We start from the raw sequence: 21,797 nt of genomic DNA on the forward strand, positions 1-21,797 counted from the left end.
CCACAGTTTGGCTATTGTGGACATTGCTGCTATAAACATCGGGGTGCACGTACCCCTTTGGATCCCTACTTTTGTATCTTTGGGGTAAATACCCAGTAGTGCAATTGCTGGATCATATGGTAGCTCTATTTTCAAAGCTTCATTTTTTTTATAACAACACCTACCCTACGAATTTTTGTAAGTATGAATTTAATCTTAGAATAGTACCTACATAATAGTTCTGAACATTTTTAGCTTGTAAAAATATTATTACTGACCATATTATTAGAGGTAGTATTAAAATAAAGGCAGTTGTATAGTAGTACAAGTCAAATTTAAGTAACCCCTGAAAGGGTTTTATTATATTAGTCAGGGTTCTCCAGGGAAACTGAACCAGTAGGGGAAAGAGAGAGAAAGAAAGAAGGAGAGGGAAGGGGAAGAGAGTGAGGGGGGGAGAGATTGATCTATTGTGAGGAATTGGCTCATATACTTATGGAGGCTGAGAAGTTCCACAATATGCTATCAGAAAACTGGTAACTGAAGAAATCCGATGGCATATAATTGAGTCCAAGTGTGAAGGCTTGAGAGCCAGGGAATCTAATGGGGTGAAATCCCAGTGTAAGGACAGAAGAAAGTGAGATGAGATGTTCCAGTTCAGCAGTGAGGCAGGGCACATTCTACCTTCAACCATGTTTTATTCAATCCAGATCCTCAGTGGATTAGATGATGCCCACCCACATAGGGGAGGGCAGTCTACTTCATTGAGTCTATCTATTCAAATGCCAGTCTCATCCAAAAACACTTTCACAGACACACTCAGAAATAATGGGGGGCGCCTGGCTGGCTCAGTTGGTTTGGCATCTGCCTTAGGCTCAGGTCATGATCCTGGGGTCCCGGGATTGAGCCCCACATCGGGCTCCCTGCTTGGTGGGGAACCTGTTTCTCTCCCTCTGCTGGCCGCTCCCCCTGCTTGTGCTCTTTGTCTCTCTCTCTCTCTTAAATGGGTAAATCTTAAAAAAAAAAATAATGTTTAATTTGGGCACCCTGTAGCCAGTCAAGTTGATACGTAAAATTAACCATTGCACAGGAGTTACTCTACAAGGTAAGAAAGTCTTGTTAATTGACAAAACTCACTCTGATGTGCCTAAAAACTCTCTCATCCCAGCTGCTTCCATTTTGAATAAGTGTATCACCCCCATTTTCCTACAGACTGTTCTGTGTACTCTTATAAGACTTATTGCAGTGTTCCAGCTTTGATCTCTGAGGAAAAATACAGGGGTAAGAGCCTGTAATGGTGATATTATGATTAGAGATTCAGAAATATCAAGTCATACCCTGTTAAACCACACTTCCCAAAGGTTTCTGGAAGGTACTGTAGACAGAAGAGATAATACAGAAGTAAATAAAAATTTACCTTATTAATAGCCTTACAGGTGCCTAATAATCCCTAACTAGTTATGGTCCAAATCAAATAAGGGCCTCTTTAATTGTAGGAATACCATGCTCATTGCCTGTGGGAAGGAAAAACCTCTTAATCCACTTATACAACCAGTTTCTTGCCATGAAAGGGAAAGATGTAAGATGAGCAATCTGCCCTGGGGCCTGACTATGCCAAAGGCCCAAACAGAAAAGCAATAAAAGGAAACTGGGATTCTTCTTTTAAGGAAGAATAAACCTGCCTGATAATAAACCATAGCCCAGTGGATATCCTGGGCTCATGCTAAGACGAAAAAAGCAACACCTCTTCCCTTAGCAGAGAGTTAAGCCAGGGTGGGAAGAGCAGGGCCTGGTGTAGGAAGAGGAGGCAAAATATACACTCTTAAACGATGGAACCAGGTGATTCTCTCTGAAATATGTTGAAGAGCCCTGTGTGATTTCTGTTGGATAAAATCAACTCTTCCTGCTCACAACTTAATTGTCCAAGGGATCAATACTTCAATAAAATACAGGCTGTACATAAAAGAGCAAAAATACATGTAGGATGACTTGCTATGAAACCATGCCCCATGGTGGCCCTTCCAGTTAGATATAGCAGACCAACCTAATGAGCCCCCCCTCTGCAGGTGGGGCAGACATGAAGTGTATAAGAAGAAAGGGAGCCTTTAAGCCCAAACCCCATTCCCGAACAATAAGCTATTCTTCTCTGTTCCATAAAATTTACTACCATTTCTAGTCTCCAGAGTGAATGCCTTTTATCTAGGAGATGCATCTAGGGTATCTCAGGTTTTTGTTTTGTTTGAATCTTTATTTTTTTTAAAGATTTTATTTATTCGGGCGCCTGGGTGGCTCAGTCGTTAAGCATCTGCCTTCGGCTCAGGTCGTGATCCCAGGGTCCTGGGATCGAGCCCCGCATCTGGCTCCCTGCTCAGCGGGAAGCCTGCTTCTCCCTCTCCCACTCCCCCTGCTTGTGTTCCTGCTCTCGCTATGTCTCTCTCTGTCAAATAAATAAATAAAAAATCTTAAAAAAAAGCCTTCAAGAAATTAAAAAAAAAAGATTTTATTTATTCATTTGAGAGAGAGAGAGAGCATAAGCAGGGGGAGGCAAAGGGAGAAATAGACTTCCCGCTGAGCTGGGAGCCCAAAAGGGGGCTCAGTCCCAGAACCAGGAGATCATGTCCTGAGCCGAAGGTAGACACTTAAACATCTGAGCCATCCAGGCACCCCTGTTTGAATCTTTAAAATAAAACTTCATAAGGTCATAAGCAAAGGGCTTTTAGGTCTACCCCTACACTGGTGCTTACAGATCTAACCAATATATTCATGAGCTTATTTCTCTCCTAAAGAACGAGTGACTTGCACTTTGGTTTTTTTTTTTTTTTTTCCCCAACTCTCCATGAACCATAACATCAAACTTCATGCCTTGCTTAGTATATGTTTTATAAATTGGTTTCAAGTACTCTTGTTCATTCCCCAAAGAGCTAAAGTTCACTCCCATCCCATTCAGTTATATAGTTTTCTCTCTTGTTATATAGTTTCTTACACATGAAGGCTAGAGATAAATAGCTCTTAAGTCTCTCTTACAGATACCTAAAATTTCTTTAGTTTTTTTTTGTTTTTCTTTATGACTTTGGTCTTTTCCTTCTGGTCACGCATACTCTTCTCTTGACCTCCTCAACTTTGTGCCCATCCTTCTAAGAATTTGATGATAAAAAGGCAAAACAAAACTAGATATGATTATTTAATAAGATCTGACAGAGTTCGAACAAATGTTAAGGGTCATTTTTTTTATGCTTGAATGCCATATTCTTTTTATATATATTTTAGTATCACTTATTTTTTTCTTTTATTTTTAATCAAAAGAGCATTACACTGCAACATAAGTCCTGTTGTAACTTAACTGTCTAGAAAATGATCAGAGACCTTTCAATCAATACAGTCCTCTGAATAGTCAGTTGACCAAACCTATAGAAGATCAGTGAGCAGATTATTATTCAGGAACGCGCACGTTGTGCCACAGATGAATTCTCCATTTTGATGAAGAGTATTTTAAAACAGGTCACTCTTCAGGAGATCTTTTCTGGTCATTGCTGTTCTAACCTTTGGGAACTTATGAATGAATTTGGATACCTCTGGAGAAAATATGTAAATCAACTCTGTACCGATTTCACATCGCGACCTTAAAAATAGATATCTCCTACTTGTGAAAGAATCCCATAGGGTTTAAAATTCAGAGAATTAGAATTAACCTATCCAGTTGTCATCCTAAAACTTAACATATATCCAACAAGCTAGTACTTTAATAGAAAATAGAGAAATGCTGATGTGGAGTTTCACAGATGAGCATTGTGACGGTTTCCGAGTTAGATGGGATTTTAGGAAACCATGAATGCAATGACTTTGTTTAGGAGAAGAAGAAACTCAGCTGCAAGGAAGTTAAGTCAGGTTGAAAATTAGTGGCAAAGCAGGGGCTAGAATGAATATTTTATTATTTCAAGTGTAGCGTTCCTTCTTCCCTGTGCCATTGCTCTTGAAATCCCTGCAAAGTCTTCCCAGAGTCTTCTGTGAATCCAGGGAGACCTCAGTAGGAATCTGACTGCTTGTCATGGTGTAGTTACACTCTCCAGGTGGACCTGTCCCTCCAAGGCTTTCTTTGGTCCAGCAGAGCTCTCAACAGGGCTCAGGAGGGTATCAGGACATCTCAGCCCTTTTGCACAGCAACCCTATCTTTGTACTTCGAAGGGAAGGAGGTCTGTCTCTCTAGGATCTTAAGTACATTTAGGCTTTCTGGAGCTTTTCTCTAACTCAGGCTCCCCTTTCAGGATAAATTTGCTTAAACAAGTCCTGCTTAAAAAGTGCCTCCTTCCCATTAGACTTCTCCAGTCTTTCTCTTTACCTTATCTTTTGGCTTCCAGACCTTATCTCTTTGTATTTTAAAGACAGTGGACACTGTTGTTTATTTAATCTGCATACGAAGAGTGGGGACTGATGTATCACTTATGCAAACATATGCCAGTGAGGCTGCCTGTAATATATAGCAGGGTTCCCAGGATAACACATTACCATTTCTGCCACTCTGCATATTTCCCTCGGGGCCATCCGGAGAGCTATGCTGTCTTTCGATATATGATAGACCTGGATTCTATTTCGGGTGCATGAAAATAAGAAATGTTCTCTTGGGATTTGTTTATGTTATTACTGTGCCAAACTCTAAAAGGGAACTGGCACTTGATATCCATCCCTTACAGACATCAGGGGAATTTATTTTTCAGGGGCAAAAACCCTAGCTATGGGAAGTGATTATATCTAGATACAAATACTGTTAAAAGGACATTTATCTAGTAGATTACATACTCGAACTCTTTCTCAGACTTCCTGTTCCTCTCCAGAAATGTTTTTTTTTTTTTTTAAGGTTTTATTTTTATTTGACAGAGAGAGACACAGCAAGAGAGGGAACACAAGCAGGGGGAGTGGGAGAGGGAGAAGCGGGCTTCCCGCCGAGCAGGGAGCCCGATGCGGGGCTCCATCCCAGGACCCTGGGATCACGACCTGAGCCGAAGGCAGACGCTTAACAACTGAGCCACCCAGACGCCCCTCCAGAAATGTTTTAACAGGGACCCTAGTCTGTGAGTAACAATGCCTCTTGCATTGCTCTGTATATTCTGTCTTCCTACCTTGGTCCGTAGACTAGCCCCATGCCTGATCAATCTTCATGGTCATCCCATTCAGTGGGGTGATTTGTTCAGATAAAATGGAAAATTGAAATGGAACTATTGCTGGATACAACATTGTCCACTTTTTCTATTTTGTCAAAACGCCATGGCTGCTCATTTTTTCATGGCCATGAGTTGAAATAAATTAAACTTCCCAGAGGCAAAACTTCTCTGAGATCAGATTGGAATATATTGATCAGCTCTTTGAGGACTGATGGATTGAAGGTTCTTGCTTTATAAACACATTTACAAACATGCCTTAAGAAACAGTTGCTCAGCGCTGGGTAGACTGCTTGTGTTTATTTAAAACTGCAGGGAAGGGCATACCTGCAGCCCCTGACTTTAACCTGTCAGTGTTTCCATCCCAGATCAATGGTGACAAGTGAAGTGTTGCTCCCTTTAGTGACTCCTAAAACCAGCTCAAGGCTGGCTTGCCCAATGATGTGTCAAGTGATATATCAAAGTCTCAGGAACATCTCGGCTTATAGTAGAATGCTGGAATATTAGATCTGGGAGGGGCTTAAGACATTATCATCTTCAGCCAAGAAACCAATTCGTCTGAAGGTGTAATTTATTTAGTTTGCATATGGGTGGCTTTAGAGACAGTTTTAGAGTTAGGAATTTTAGCAATTTTCTATCCTCAGGCTTAAAATTCCAGTGGCTGTGGTCACTAAGTATACGACATAAGTGAGTGAAGTGGGTCTGCTGGGCAGCGTTATGAGTGGAAGAAGCAGGCTTGTTTTAATGGGGCAGCGGTCCCTCTACTCCAGGTGATTATTTTCACAGAAGGGCGTGGGCCCAGTATTGCCAAATAGACAAAATTTTCAAAAGTGTCAGGATGTATAAAAAAACTAAAAAAAAAATAAAAAACACCAAAACCTTTGCAGGCAAATAAAACAAAATTGCAGACTGAATTTAGTCCAAGAGCCCCCAGAATATGGTCTTTGATTTACTCATAACCTTACACTGGTGAGAAAAACGAGATTCAGCAAAACTGATGCCATGAATGAATAGCTCCCATGACACAGGATGACACAGGAGTGTGGGGCGTTGTTTCGCACATGCCTTGGAGAATATGTGGGAATTACAATCTTGTGGTGCACTCTAGGTCCAATCTCAAGACTAGCGCATACTGTACTCCAGCTCCCAACCTAACTTTGAATAACTGAGAGCCCCGTCTCTGAATGGGCTTTTCCAGGAGCACATTGAGCATGAGGGTGAGCAGAGGCTTCTCTGGTTTGGTGCCATTCCTACCACATGCCTGTCCAAGAAACTAGGATATATGATTTGCTGAGACTTTTCAGAATTTGTGTAAGGCCATGGTATGTAGAATAATGACTGAAAACCCAGAAAGTCTTTAAATATTAAATAAGATATTTTTGGGGTCCTACTACAGAAGGCCTGGTAGCTTAACAGAATTTCTGTTGCAATTGATAGAACAAATTGAACAAATGATACACCTGGCTCACACAAATTGGACTTTTTATTAATTTATCTTCCTTTACCTAATAAGATAATCTAGAAGTAGGCAGTTGTTGACAGGGGGTTAGTATCTCTTCAGTATCAGGGCTGGTGTCTCTGTGACAACCTTGGTCTTCCTCTTGTGGTGACTAATGGGCATTGTAACTCCAGGTGTCACAGAAACATTTAGTTGGTAAAGGATGCTGCCTTCCTAGCTGCCCTCCCCAAGGCAAAAGCTTTCCAAGGAACCCTAATAACAGTTGTGTGGTTACATCTCTTTAGAGTTAATTGTGTGCAACACCAATCCTAGATACAAAGGAAGCTGCAGAAGTGTGTTGGCCCCTCTGGGCGACTGAAAGTTGGCATGAGGCTTGAGAATAGGGGTGAGGCAAACCAAACTACAGTTATCTTCCCCAGGAAGGAACTCCAAGAATTTTGGAAAATTTGCAGTGAGGCTTAGGAGCTCACTCCACATTATAAGCAGAAGGCTTTATTCCTGCAAGAATTCTGAGTAATAAATGTTGATTGTATAGCCCCCTGATCCTCTGGACTGTGTGCTCTCATGCTATCATGTAACTACTTGCTCGATCATCTTTGGCTCTGCCCTACTGAGCTGCTTCCACCCTTCATTGAAACGTATTCCTTCTAACAGCTTGGAGATGGTTATTGGATTCACAGAAGAGAGAGTTATGAAGCACATTGGGAACACTGGGGAAAAAGAGATGTGATTCTGCTCAGATTCTATTAGAGTAGAAAACATGCTGGATATCAAAGGGAAATTTATGTAATGTATTCCAGCATTGTTCGTGGTAGAGCATCATGTTTTATGCAGGCAGAGGCAGTCGGGGCATGCAGTGTGAGAACTCTGCTACACAGACTGAAACAAACAATAAAACAGTGAATGGGCAATGGGCAGAAAATAAACCCTGGTTTTTATGGGAAGTGTTCACAATCCCCATTCTATACCAAGACTTCCTAGTCTATGTCAGAAAGAGTGTCATTTTAAAAGCCTATAAGAAATCTTTTCTATTGTTTACTTAGATGGATTCTAAGTGAATAAGCACCTAGCTCCTTTGAGAATCAAGGCTGCATGATTTAAGCAAACAGGAAGGCCTTGAATAAATGAATGGGGAGAAATGCAGGATTGAGAGAGAGAGTGGTGATATGTTCATCTCCTTTAGGAGAAGTTCAGAGTGACTCAGAAGCAACAAAATGAGAGAGAAGCCTTGGAAGACTATGATTTCCAGCTGAAAGTAAAAGGGATGGAGTTGAGGAAACTAAAAGCAGGAATGTAATTCTTAGGAGGCTCAAGAAGTTGTAAATAGGTGTTAGCATCTGCAGCTGCCAGAGGGAGCTCAGATCTCAGAGCAGCTAACAAAGCCCAAGGACTGCTTGAGAGAGCCTTTCCAGAAGGTGGTGAGCACGCTGCTGGGCTGACATGGGTTTCAGACTTTTGATCTTTGCTTGTTTGTATGTTGCTTCTCATCACAGAAGTGTGGTTTGTGTGAACTACTCAAGGTAATGCACTTGGATTTTCAGTCATATTGTTAAGAGGATGCATTAGAGCATCGGTAGAATGTGTTGAGGTAGACATAATCAGGAAACTTAGATGTAATTCATGCAGCATTACCTCTTTGCAAGAGTGATAACAGCTTGCATTTATGTGGATGTGCATCACTGACTTTTGGGCCAACTAGTCCACTCATAAATTCAATGAATTAGAAATCAGCAATGCCATGATCCCACTTGGGTCTGATGAAGAGTATTATATTTACATCACTGATCATAAATGTCTGACAAACTAGTATTAGCTTTTAATGTGGCATATATGGAACAACATTGATCAATTTAAAAATTGAATTGACTTTAATAATAAAAAATACAATTTTGTATATTTTATTCATTAAGTACTATTACAAAGGGAAATTGATATGAAAAAATGTAAGTAACATTTTGGAGTAGCTTACTATGTCCCGAATATTGTTGTAAGTAGTTAAGTGTGTAACTGATGTAATCCTCCCAACAACCTTATATGGTGGGTAATATTATTATCCATATATTGATGAGGAATGTGAGGAGATTATTTATCTTGCTCATGTTCACCTAGATTGTAAATTCTGGAGTTGGGTTTAAATACAGGCTTTGGGACTCAAGACCTTATGCCACTGTGCCCTGCCATAACCAACAAGGATTTCAAAACATTACATCAGTGCATTCCAAAACACAAATGCAAGTGGCTTTAAAAGAATTAAAATATCTTTATGTGTAACTTTCATATATAGTTTTATCTGTTCTAAACCGATCTCTGTTAACAGACACATACAAGTAAGGACACATGGAAGCTTTGAAGTAGTTTTCAAGAAGTGTTAGCAATAATTAATACTACTGAGTGCCTATTATGTACTGTGCACTAAACATCTTTATTATATTTCATTTAATCCTCAGTATATGTCACCTATTATTTACCTGAATGGTGCAAATGAGAATAATGAGGGACAGGTAACGAAATAATTTATCCAGAGTCATGAGGTTTCTAATTGGTAGATTAGGAACTTAGTTTCTATCTACCTGACTCCAAAGTACTAAGTCTTGGCCACAATCCTTGTAGTAGGCACTGTGTTGAATACTATGCCTGCATTGTTAGATTTAACACTCTGAATGTCATTATGAAATAAATACAATAATTCTTCATTTAACAGATAAATGCCTTGAGACATTAGGCGAAAGAAAGGAAAAATAAATTTTAGAGAAGCCTATAAATCCATTAAGCTAGTAGAAAAGGATAGATTTTGTATTTAGCTTTGTGTGCTATTTCTTCCTTTATTTTCTATTTGAGGATTATCTCTGAATTTATAAGTCATGCATTAAGTAATAATTTAAAAAACTGATATGCTTTCATTTGATTTTTTTTTTAGTAAGAAATATGTTCTTAGATTTTCATTCCATGATCCTTTCCTTGCTTCTACCCAAGGGAGGAAATGCTACTAATCTTATTAAAATGTCCAAGAATTTGAATGACCAACAGTTGATAGTGGAGGGTTATACTGAACCTAGTCAAGTTCACACTATTATTTTCTTAGCCCTGAGCAGAGCCTTCCTCTTTGGAGGCATTTTTGTCATTCTGCTTTGCTTCTTGTAATAGCTCTCAGTTCAGAATCCCACTGAGAGGAGGTCTCATCACAACAGTACCAATTTCCAACAATAACTTTAACAGCCGGTATTAAGGAAGGACTTTCTTCTATTGTCCCATATGTCCATTGAATCTATCAGTAGGGTTTAATCTTGCATCATAGGCTCTCCTAAGGGCAGCTTCTAGGGAGGGATCTAGGGTACCTAGGAAAGAATGGAGACTTTTCTCTATGCTTGCAACTTCCAAACTTTTTAAGGTAGGGTACTTTGAAGGAATGGAAAGCTTTTCTAAGCTTTTGTTTTCTTTTTCTTTTTTTGTAAATTCTAATTACTTTATGTATGGAATCTTTACAGAAGGAGGTGAACCATCCTATATAGGGATGAATGAAGATTTTGCAGTATATAAATGGATCAAACCAACATGTTGTACATCTTAAACTTACACAATATTATATGTTAATTATATCTCAATAAAGCAGGGGGGAAATTTGTCATCACTAAACCCCCAAACATTAAAAAAGAAAAGATTCCAGAAACACTGCAGTAGAGTTGCAAGACTCAGAGAGGTAGCTAGATTTTGGATGTCAGGAACCTTGCCTTGCTGTGTTAATGATCTGAGAATAGGAAAGATATCTGCCCTAGAGGAGCATTGGGGCAGATGCAGCAATCATTCCTGGGGTGAATTCCCTTTGTGGAGACAAGTATGATTCACCAAAATCTATCAGAAAGGATTGGCTTATTTTGCTCTCTCTTCCTAGCCTCCATATGCCAATTCCCTTTATTTGCTTCCAGTCTTTACAAACCAGGTAGTTTGAGAGGTGCTTAAACAACCTCTTGACCAAACATTACTTTTCCCTTCATCTGCCTGAAAATAGTCTTAGAAATCTCCATATTTCGCACTTCACTGGAGAAGTGTTTGTGGCCCTCTTTAAAATGCAAACAGACTCCCAAGTGGAAAAATTATAAAACCATCATTATTCATTCACACCTTGGTGTGAATTAGCTCATCAGAGCTATTACCTAGCAACACTAGGATAGCCTGGTGATTTATGATCTGAGATGAAGGAGAACTTTCCATTGATTAATGGTAATGGCCTGGAGAATGGAAGAATGTTGAGAAGGGCATTGGACCCCTCAGAGAGCAAGGGCAATGCAAAGGAAATATTTTACAACAGTGGCAAAGAACAAGAGCTCTCAAGCCAGTCTATTTGGTTTCACTGTTTATCTTAGGGGATCACTCCATGTAATGAAGTTTTTGTTGTTGCTCTTGTGATGGCCATTAACATTGTTATTTTAATATTACGTGAGTAATCCCCAAATTAGATTTGATTCACATAGTTCAAGAAAAGGAAGAAAGCTTGTTGTATAGAGGTTTCTCAGATGGCCAGGCCCCAATATAGCAGTGCTAAGAAAGATGGTCAGACTTAGATTCAGTGACTTCATTCAAGATATCAAATTTCTAAATTTCAGCGTCTTCATCTATAATTTGAAAATGGTGATTCCTACCCCAAAAGTGTGGTTAGGAAGATTTTAGGTAATAGGTTATGTGAAAATTTGTTTGAAACTAAAAAGACTATGTATACATGCTTTTAAATAATTTTGTAGAAGAAAAAAGAATACTAAAATAGAATCCGTTAACATGTATTCATGCTTTTGAGGCTTAGTTGTCAATCATATTTGCATAAAATTATAAAAACCATAATACTTTACAATTCTCCCTCATCCTCATCCCCAGTCATTTAAAATAAATTGGCAGGGGCGCCTGGGTGGCTCAGTTGGTTAAGCGACTGCCTTCGGCTCAGGTCATGATCCTGGAGTCCCGGGATCGAGTCCCGCATTGGGCTCCCTGCTCGGCAGGGAATCTGCTTCTCCCTCTCCCACTCCCCGTTTGTGTTCCCTCTCTCGCTGTGTCTTTCTCTGTCAAATAAATGAATAAAATCTTTAAAAAAAAAATTAAAAAAAATAAAATAAATTGGCAGATAACATGAGATAAAATCACTTAAATGTCTACAAATATGCTTCTCCCTTTGTTCCACCCATTGTCCCAGCTATTTGTTTTAGGATAAACCTAGTGATCTCATGTATTTTGTGCCTGTGATAGTCATGTTAGACACCAGACTTTACTACAAAAATTAAAAGATTTAGGATTTTTAAGTTTTAACACCAGGAAATCTGAAATTGTTGAAAGGAGTCCCAAGTCATAACTTCCTTCAGATGTTTAAAGCATATGATACTCCTGAAGTAAACGAGGTTAACACAAAACAAAACCTCTCCTCCTGTTAACTCTGGAAATCAAAAGGACTCTGACTTACATGAAATCAGGTCAAAAATTTACACCTTTGGGGTGTGCTTGAGAAGTCAAGTCACTGTCTCCTAAGGAGGACATTAATTTCAGGAGAATAATACTATTCACTTAATACAGTCTGCTTTGCTTTGACTTTTTCAAGGTTATCTTGAGGTTTTCTGGAAACTCTAGGACAGAGATTCTAAACAAGAGTCCATTAATCAGGACTGTTTGTGGTGGGGAGAGGGAGAAGGGAGGTTACATTTATTTTTACTGTCCTATAATTGATATTTAGCATTACCTTCATTTATTAATGTAGAAAACAAACTGCATTAATAATAACAGCAATTGCATTAATAGTGACTTTGCATTAATAGAATCTGATATTTTCATGTCATATTACATACATATACATACTGCAGTTTCAGATATCTTGAAATATTATTTGCACTTAAGACTGACAATTATGGTCGTTATTAGTTCTATGCTAGATCTTTTATTTAATACATTAATAAATGCGATGTATTATTATTACCACAAACTAATTTTTTTCACAAACTAATTTTTAAATATTTAGATAATTCTGTTTTAATATAATGACCGCCCTTTGCAGTTCCATATTTTTTTATGGATTTAAAAACATTATTATGAAAAGGGGTCCATGGGCTTTGACCAAATGGTCAAAGTGGTCTATGGAATTAAAAAAAGAAGAAAAAAGTTAAAACCGTCTACCCTAGAGAAAAGAGTCCTAGACAGCAAAATGCTTTCTATAAAACTTTCGTAACACATGTAAACTAGGGCAGTTGTTTTTATACAAGTGAATTTCTATTAGGATAGAAAAATAAAGCCAAAGTTAACAAGGGAACTAAATTACCTGTCCCCACATTTTATCCACATAGATGATCAAAGTGTAACCAATGGTCCACAGATACCAGACTCTGCTTTCTTTGTAGTTACCAGTAACTATGAAGTGTCTGAGATTTCACCCTACGTGCAAGCTAACAAGTTAGGATGATGCAATTTTGTGGACAGAAAACATGAAACTCCTGGGTCAGAGATAAAGGAATTTATTTTTCACTACACAGCAAGCATTAGTTTCTATTTACATCAATTCTTCTAGCACTTCAGTCCCACGAGACTGATGGAGAGCAGCCCAGTCAGATGCTTTATATGCATGGGTTTGAATCATCATAGCTAAGGAATCTCAAACTTAGGATACTCTAATAGTTATAACTGGCTGCAAGCAGACCTGCCCAGTCTTTGCTCTGACCAGAAATACTATCTTCATTATACCAGAGAGCAAACAAACTTGCCCTCCGCCACAGAAGGAGACCTTATCTGTATCTGCTAATTATAAAACAGCCCTGAAAAGACATTCTGGACCAAAAGCTTCAGTGTCTCTGCTCACAAGATATTCAGAAACATGAACTCCGTGGATCATCTCCGAGGAGGAACTTAGACACAAAGATTACCAAAGATGCCATTTTCTCAATTATGAACAGTGTGTGTCTTTATTCTTCCTTATGGCATGAGTTAAATATATGTGTGTGTATATTTACCTCTATATAAGGACCTCTAACTTATATATATATATATATATATATTTCGTTTTATATATACATAGTATTTATCATGTGTCTGGCTTTTCTCTCCTAAAGTTATATGGTGAGGTTTACCTACTTTGGTGCATGAAGTTGTTAATTATCTTTGCTGTATTATACTACTTTCGCTGTATGTGTGTGTGTGTGTATGTATATCACTTAATTATATTTATATACATTTATAATAAAGTGTATATATAATATATTCTTATATATCTTAATTATATTTACATAGTTATAATGTATATGTTATATATTTTATATGATCTCAATTATATTTATATACATTATATAAATATATGTGTATATGTCTATTTCTCTAATGATTTTTATACATGGTCAAAGTTAAGATTCACTACTATAAAAAAAAAATCACATACCAAAAACCACTCTGAAATATTACTGCCTGAGTTAAGACTTCATATTCAGTCCTCACGCAATTGAATGCTGTCCTTTGGATTTCTCTTGTTATCAGAAGAGGGAGGAAAGCCCTACTTAGAAGAGCCTGCTACATCTACCATCACTGGGAGCAGTCAAGTATAAGGACTGACATATACAGAGCATGCTGTCTGAACAGAAAACCATTTAAATTAGAAATTAGTAACAAGTCATAAAGAATCAGAGCTACCTGGAAATTAAGGAGTGTACATTTGAATAATCCAAATATCAATAAAGAAATCACAGTGGAAACTAGTAAGAGCTTTCAAATTGAATGATAATGAAATCACAACATATCAAAATATGCAGCAAGAGTAGTATAATACAGCAAAGATAATTAACTTTATGCACCAAAGTAGGTAACCCTCACCATATTGACATCTGGAGACAAAAGCCAGACACATGATAAAATACTGTATTTTATTTTTTTAAATTTATTTTTTTAATACTGTATTTTAAAGAGTATTTCAAAAACAGGCAAAACTAATCTATGGTGATAAAAATTAAGACAATAGTTCCCTTGGTAGGGATATTGACTGGGAAGAGCCACAGAGGGTGTTTCTGGGATGTTGGTAATATTTTATGTCTTAGTCTGACTCCAGTTATCTAAATTTATGAAAATTTATTAAACCATCTGTTCAGAACTTGCATACTTTTCTGTATGTATGCTTATATCAATACAAAATTTCATTTAACATATCTGTGTAATAACATGCAAAATGCTTATGAAAAACAAAAAGCACGATTGAGAGAAGCAGTAGACCTGGCACTAGCTGGAAGAATATGTCCACCATTTTCACACATCCTTGACCCCATTCTATACAGCTGAATAAAGCGAGAATAACCACCTATGATTTTTGACTTGAGATCCTATAAAATAGGATACTACTAGTATATTGGGCTCTTATTGACTCTTTCCTACCTCAACTCTCAGCATATCTTTTTTAACTAAAACATTTACTTGGCACCGAGAATGAACTCAATATTTATTGGAACTATAGTCGATATGTAAGCTCAAGTTCTGGTGCATAATTAGACAGTTGTAGCTATCCACTTATTTTTCCAAGTTGGCCCAGCCTTGCCTTAGTTCTTAATCCATCTGCTGTTTGTCCTTATTAACATCTCATTCTCCTTCTATGGATTGTTAATATGCTCGAGCTCCAAAAAGCATAAGTGATTGAACCATTCTAGACATGGGCTCTTCACAGACCTCACCCTAGTGAGGTTTGGACTTCACTCTGCAATTTACAGACCAGTTTGGCTGTCTGGGCCTATAGACACATCTCCAAGATTCATAATTACAACTTCCTTACTCATCAATCAGATCTTGGTTTAAAATCATTTTTCTCTGGCAAGTTTTCCCTTCTAGATTAGGACCTCTAACTTATACTCAAAAAAAAGCTGTACTTTTCCTACATAGCACTTACTATAACTGTTATGAAGTACTTAATTATGCATTATTTTTATCCTTATTTCCTGCCAGACTAGGAGATCAATGAAGACTGAACCCTCTGCTTTGTTTATTGTCTAATTCTTAGTACCTGCTCCAGTGTCTGCAATTTATTGGGAAAAAAAATCAATGAATGTATAAATGAAGGAATGAATGGACTCACCTGGCTCATGGATTCTTGGATGTCTTTCTTTGCATGCCTAATTGGAGACCTAACTCCTGACATTTCCAGAATTTTAAATGAATCATTGAGCCCCTTCACTCTCATTGTACTGACCCTCTTTGATATACTTTTCCAATTCAAACCCTGAAGGCCAATCTGTTTTCCAACGATGAACCCACTGCCCCTGTGTTATAGTATCTCCAACTTCTAAGGCAGATCTCAAACTTTGTACTAGTGGCATTCGGGGCTAGATAGTCTTTGTCGTGTGGGGGGGCGGGCGGTGGCTGTGGAGCTTTGTAGAATGTTTAGCAGCATCCCTGCCATCTGTCCTGTCTCTAGTTGTGCCAACCCCAAATCTCTCCAGTCATTGAAAAATGTCCCATGGGGGTCAAAATTGTACCAGGTTGAGTATCGTTGCTGCAGGGGGAGTTCTGCTTTTAAATGGTATGAAAACAGGCTTTCATCACACTCCTCAAACTCTGGCCCTGTAAATGGGGATGGAGCTGAGAGTTGCTGGTCAGATGACATTGTTTCCTCCGGGTTACATTTCTCTGGCTGGCTGAGCTGCCCATCCCTGGCCTTGCAACAGTTTTTAATTGGGAAGAACGTGCCATTTGAAAGCATGGAGTGAACTCCAGAGAGTTTGGGAGTGGTGTTGGGTATTACGCACGGTGTTCTGTTTTTCTGAAATGCCTGTATAAAAAAAAAAAAAAAAAGTTTAAATACTAGGATAATCCTTTCTCCAGCCCCCACATTGACACTCTATTTGATACATCCCTTAAAAGGCTCAACAATCTCCCCAGGCTAGTAAGCCGTGGGAAGTAGGAAAATAACCAAGAGACTTAAATCTTTTATTTTACTTTTTTTGTGTTTTTTTTTACCCAGACTGCTTGTGTGTGAGTGTGAATACCTACACGCAACAAAAGGAAGTAACATTAGGAGACAAAAGGAAATTTCCATTTTCAGAAATTATCACAATGTAAGAAAGCTTGAATTGCTATGGAAACAGCCTAGTCACATCCTATTGAATGATTATTTTTCCAAAGGAGTCTTTGAGACATCTTTTGTTTCTTTGAAAGTGGGTGGAGAAGGGTCATGTGTGTCAGAGAAGTGGGGGATGTGGGATTTTCCATCACTGCCATTCAGGGGGCTGGCATCTGCTGAGAGGGATATATTCAGCTGCTTCTTCCCAAAGAACTTTTTACCCCAGAATAATTTGAATAGGTATTTTCCGGGGGAGAATGGCAAAAGGTGGGAAGGTGCAGAATGTTTTCTAAAATTGAAGATATTTTGTTTAATACATATCAGCGTAGTCATTGTGTATGAGTAGCAGAGGAAGTCAGAGAACGTGAGGACCTGAGAATATATCCACCCTGAGTTCTGCTTTTAATTCCGGCCTGCACACTCATGTACTAGGGGCCTGGTGCCCACTTCCAGAGTCACATTTGAATCTATGTTAACTATTTGGATCATTGCACAGAGCCTTCCACCTTAGATTTCCTGCATCCAGGCTCACTACTTTTTTCAATTCTTTCTCTCATGAGGCCAGAATGGTCTTTAAGAAATATAACACCGATCATATCACCGCCCAGGTTAAGATAGCTCGTAGACTGCCCACTGTCCTCAGGGAAAAGTCCACATGTCCTGATCCAACTCCCAATCTGGCCCCCGCAAATCTGTTCAGTTTCAGCCTCATCTCTGCTCCCCGTATTCTTTAAATTCCAGCAGGACCAAACTTCCTTCATTTTCTTAAACTTATTCTCTCTCACCTTTTACTCTGTATTCATTGTTCTGTACTCTCAGACTGAAAAGACCTCATGCATTTCTCAGCCCTCTTCCCCATACCCCTTGTCTGATTAATTCTGACTCTTCCTTGATGTTCGTCCTGGGCTATCACCTGTTCCAGGAGAGGCCTGCTCTAACCAATTCCCTTGCTTTCCAAACACCCAGCTGTCCATGAACCAGACACAAAATTGAGTGAGGACCTCTCTGTGCTTTTATAATCTCCTGGTGCTTGTCCTATATAATATTCAATTTGTAGTAGGTTTACTTGTCCATCTTCCACACAGAGCTTGTTCAAGGTGGGAGCTATGTTTTGTCCCATCTCTTTGTCTTCAGTTTCTAGTAGCATGGTACCAAATTGATTATTAGTAACTGACTGTTGAATGAATAAGTGAGCAACTTAATAAATGAATGAATGAATTAACGTATGAATGATGAAATAAGTTCCAAACATCCTATTCTGTTCATGGACAAAGTCCTATATTCTTCTTTGTCTCATTACTACTGTGATAGTTATATAATCTTTTCCTGCATTGAATATTTCCTGTCCCTTACATTATCTTCCTCATTTTTTTTCTCTCTGCTCCCTCCCTCTTTTCCTGCCTTTGTTCTCCTTTTCCTTTTATTTTTCCTTCTTGACTGTTTCCAGTTTAAAATGAGGCAATACATGGTCAGTGACACTGAGTGACTTACTCAGAATCACATAGCTCTAACGTTTAGTAATGGATTCTGTACAGAACAGGGATGTACTGGATCCGGCCTGTTCCATCCTGCAAAATGCCACTGAATTCCCCACTCTAATTTATGTTGTTCTGGAATATAACACTTGTGTCTTCCTCCCTGTTCCAAGTGTTTAATTAAGACATTTTCTTATTCTCGTGGGTGACAACATCCGGCCCCCAACTCCATCTCTTTGTTTTTTTCCCAGACTCTGATTTTTGATTCAGGACACTTTACTCCCCGGTTCTGGTTTCCTGAAAACAATCCAGCATACTGTAATGGGAAATGAACTGACCTGGGAACCAGGGAGCTGAGTTCTGGCCATCATTAGCTGTGTAGCCCATGTGACCTCTCTGATCCTCACTATCCTCACCCAGGGAAGAGGATCAATGAAAACACCTCACTGAGGCCCTTAGAGGATTGAGGTGGTTTGTGTGAATGTATTTTGTAAACTTTAGAGTTACTTAAAGTTGGAAGTTTTACTAATTAACATTTTTGTGTTTTCCCAAGTCCTCTATATCTTAATGGATAAGCCACAGTTTCTGCCAAGCCAGGAGATTGTGTTTCTTGGGCTCTGTTATCCTTCTTATTTTTACTATTTCTACCTCCCCTGGGTCTTCACCAACACCAGGCAGATGAGCTCTGCAAACACAGCTCACTTTAGACTCAGCCAGAGTGTTTTCTTTTGTCAGATAAATCCCAGCATGTCCTTACTGCACAGTTCCCTGGATCTTGGATGTACAAATTATGAATACACCAGAGCCCCAGTATAAAGACAAGGAAGCTGGCACATTGATTGCCTCCCTGGGTAACCCTACAACCCGTATTCTGCTGAACCCAAAAGCTGGTTTATTGAAATGGAGGCTGCAGGTGGTTCTTGGGTAGGTCTATTCCTTGGACATGATTGGCGATCCTAGGGAAAGAGAGTCTCTTTTATGTTTAATCTCATTTGGGTATTCCCAGAGAACAAGAGTTCTTCCATCCCCACTCTTCTTTCCCCTTGGTCCCAATGAAAGCATAAGCAATCCTTCCTAATAAAATACCATGAATGGGAATAGAACTTGCAAGTTAAAGCATAAGGCTATAATTCCTACTTTTTTTCCCCTTGACTAAAAGAAAAAATATGTTTTAGGGTGGTAGGGAAGACTGAATTATTGTTTCTCTGTTCTATTCAGTTATGAGACCTGGCTACATTCACAGTGACTTAGTGATTGTGCCACAAATACAGTAATGAGGGCTGCGCAGGTTACTTTTGCTGGTAAATAGATCTGGGTTTGCAATTCAGGTGTGTGATTTTAGGCAAGCTATGCTACCTGACCCCCATCTTCTTATCTATAAAATGGGGATAATAATACATACATCATAGGATTGTTGCAAAGATTTAACAGAACTCCTTATGAGACCTTATCATGGTGCCTTATCAAAATTTGATACTTAGTAATCATGCAATAAATGGTAGTTTTTATTAGAACACTATATTTCAAATAAATCCCAGTTAAACCTGCTCATAATTCTTTGAAGTAGGGAAAATACAAAATATGACCCATCCTATTTGCAAAGGAAATGAAAATAAGCAGGGGTGTTGAATAAATGATCCAAGTTTATGTAATCAGTAAGTCGCAAAACCAGTATGCCAAACCAGGTCTTTTGACTCCCAAAGTTCATGCTTTTTCTGCTATTTTATGCTACTTCCTAGGACTTGCATCACTGCTGACCTTTTAAGGTATAAAATTTGTTGAATAAATATCTCACAAATGACTTGAATTGTTGCTCACATATTATTTGATTAGAAAGTATACACTGTAAAGGTAGAAATATAATTTATGGAGCCCCTGGGTGGCTCAGTCAGTTAAGCATCTGCCTTCAGCTCAGGTCATGATCCCAGGGTCCTGGAATCGAGCCCTGCATCCGGCTCCCTGCTTGGCTGGGAGCCTGCTTCTCCCTCTCCCACTCCCCCGGCTTGTGTTCCCTCTTTTACTGTCTCTCTCTCTCTCTGTCAAATAAATAAATAAAATCTTTAAAAAAAAAAAAGAAACATAATTTATGCAGAATGGGACACTCTTGTCACAAAAGTTGGTAGTTTACATTCCCATTAGTATACAATTTTGCAAGGCATGGTGATATTTTGGGCAGGGTAGCAAGAATTAGTAAGCCCTGTTCTCTAATTATAATATTTTCATAAAAAATGTAAAGACAATACTATTAATAATAATGATGTGAATAATGACATGTTTTTACAGTACTTTGCAATTTATAAATCACCTTCAAAACAAAGTGGTCATAATGAAATAGCTGGTATTGAACTTACCCTATAGAAAGACACTATAAACAATAACAAAACTTGGAAAAATAATAAACAACCTAATAAAAATGGGCAAGATATTTGAATAGGAACATCAAAAAATAGGATATACAATGGCTGATATATAAAAATTTCTCATTCTTGGTATACATCAGGGAAATGCAAATTAAGACCTCAATGAGATGGCAATGCACACTTACCAAAATGTCTACAGCTGAAATGACTAGCAATATCATTTGTTGGTGAGAATGTGGAGTAACTGGAGCTCTCATAAGCTGCCAAAAATGTAAATAGTTTTATCTCCTTTGGTAGTATCTCCTGAAGCTACACATATGCCATGATCCAATACTTACACACTTTGGAGGGAGGAGCAAGATGGCGGAGGAGTAGGAGACCTAAATTTCGTCTGGTCCCAGGATTTCAGCTAGATAGGGATCAAACCATTCTGAACACCTGCAAACTCAATAGGAGATCGAAGAAAAGAATAGCAGCAACTCTCTGAACAGAAAAGCGACCATTTTCTGGAAGCCCCTGAGCTGGAGAAAAGTTGTACCATATCGGCTGTTGTACCATGGACTCAGCTAGAGGGAAGACTGAAGGATACATTCTGACAGGAGTAACAAGTATCAGGGTTCTTCCTTCCCACAGGTAAAGGATTCATTTTCTGGTCTCATCTGGAAACAAGAAACTTTAAAACAAAACCCAAAAATTAAGTTGTGGAAGGACTGCAAGCTAAGGAATTCAGGCACTTTGTATAAGCTGGAGAAGAAAAAGAAACGGCTTGTCTTCTGGAGCTTCTGGAAGAAACCAGCCCTGCTGACACCTTCATTTTGGCTTCTTTAAAATTCATTGTGGATAACTCCCCAACATTTATAAGTGAATAAATCTGTTATTGTCTTAAAAAAATACTTACACACTTTGGTATATAATTGCCAAAATCAGTGCAGGTGTCCACCATAAGAGATGAAGAAGCATGACCATCCTAGCTGTATTTATAATATACTTAATCTGGTAATAATATATATCAATGAATAAAAGAATGAATAAGCAAATTGTAGTATATTCCAGAGCAAACAATTATACATATAGCAACACAGATGAATTTTAAAAACATTGTGTTGAGCAAAAGAAACGGGACATAGAGAGCACATTCTGTATAATTCTTTATACATGCAGTTCAGGAATATGCAAAGGGAGTCTGCGCTTCATAGAAGTGGGGTGGGAGGGATGGGGTGGCTGGGTGGTAGACATTGGGGAGGGTGTGTGCTATGGTGAGCTCTGTGAATTGTGCAAGACTGTTGAATCACAGATCTGTACCTCTGAAACAAATAATACATT

The sequence above is a fragment of the Leptonychotes weddellii genome, chromosome 14 (genome assembly GCF_054177405.1).
Source record: "Leptonychotes weddellii isolate Sample4059 chromosome 14, ASM5417740v2, whole genome shotgun sequence".
NCBI classification, from domain to species: Eukaryota; Metazoa; Chordata; class Mammalia; order Carnivora; family Phocidae; genus Leptonychotes; species Leptonychotes weddellii.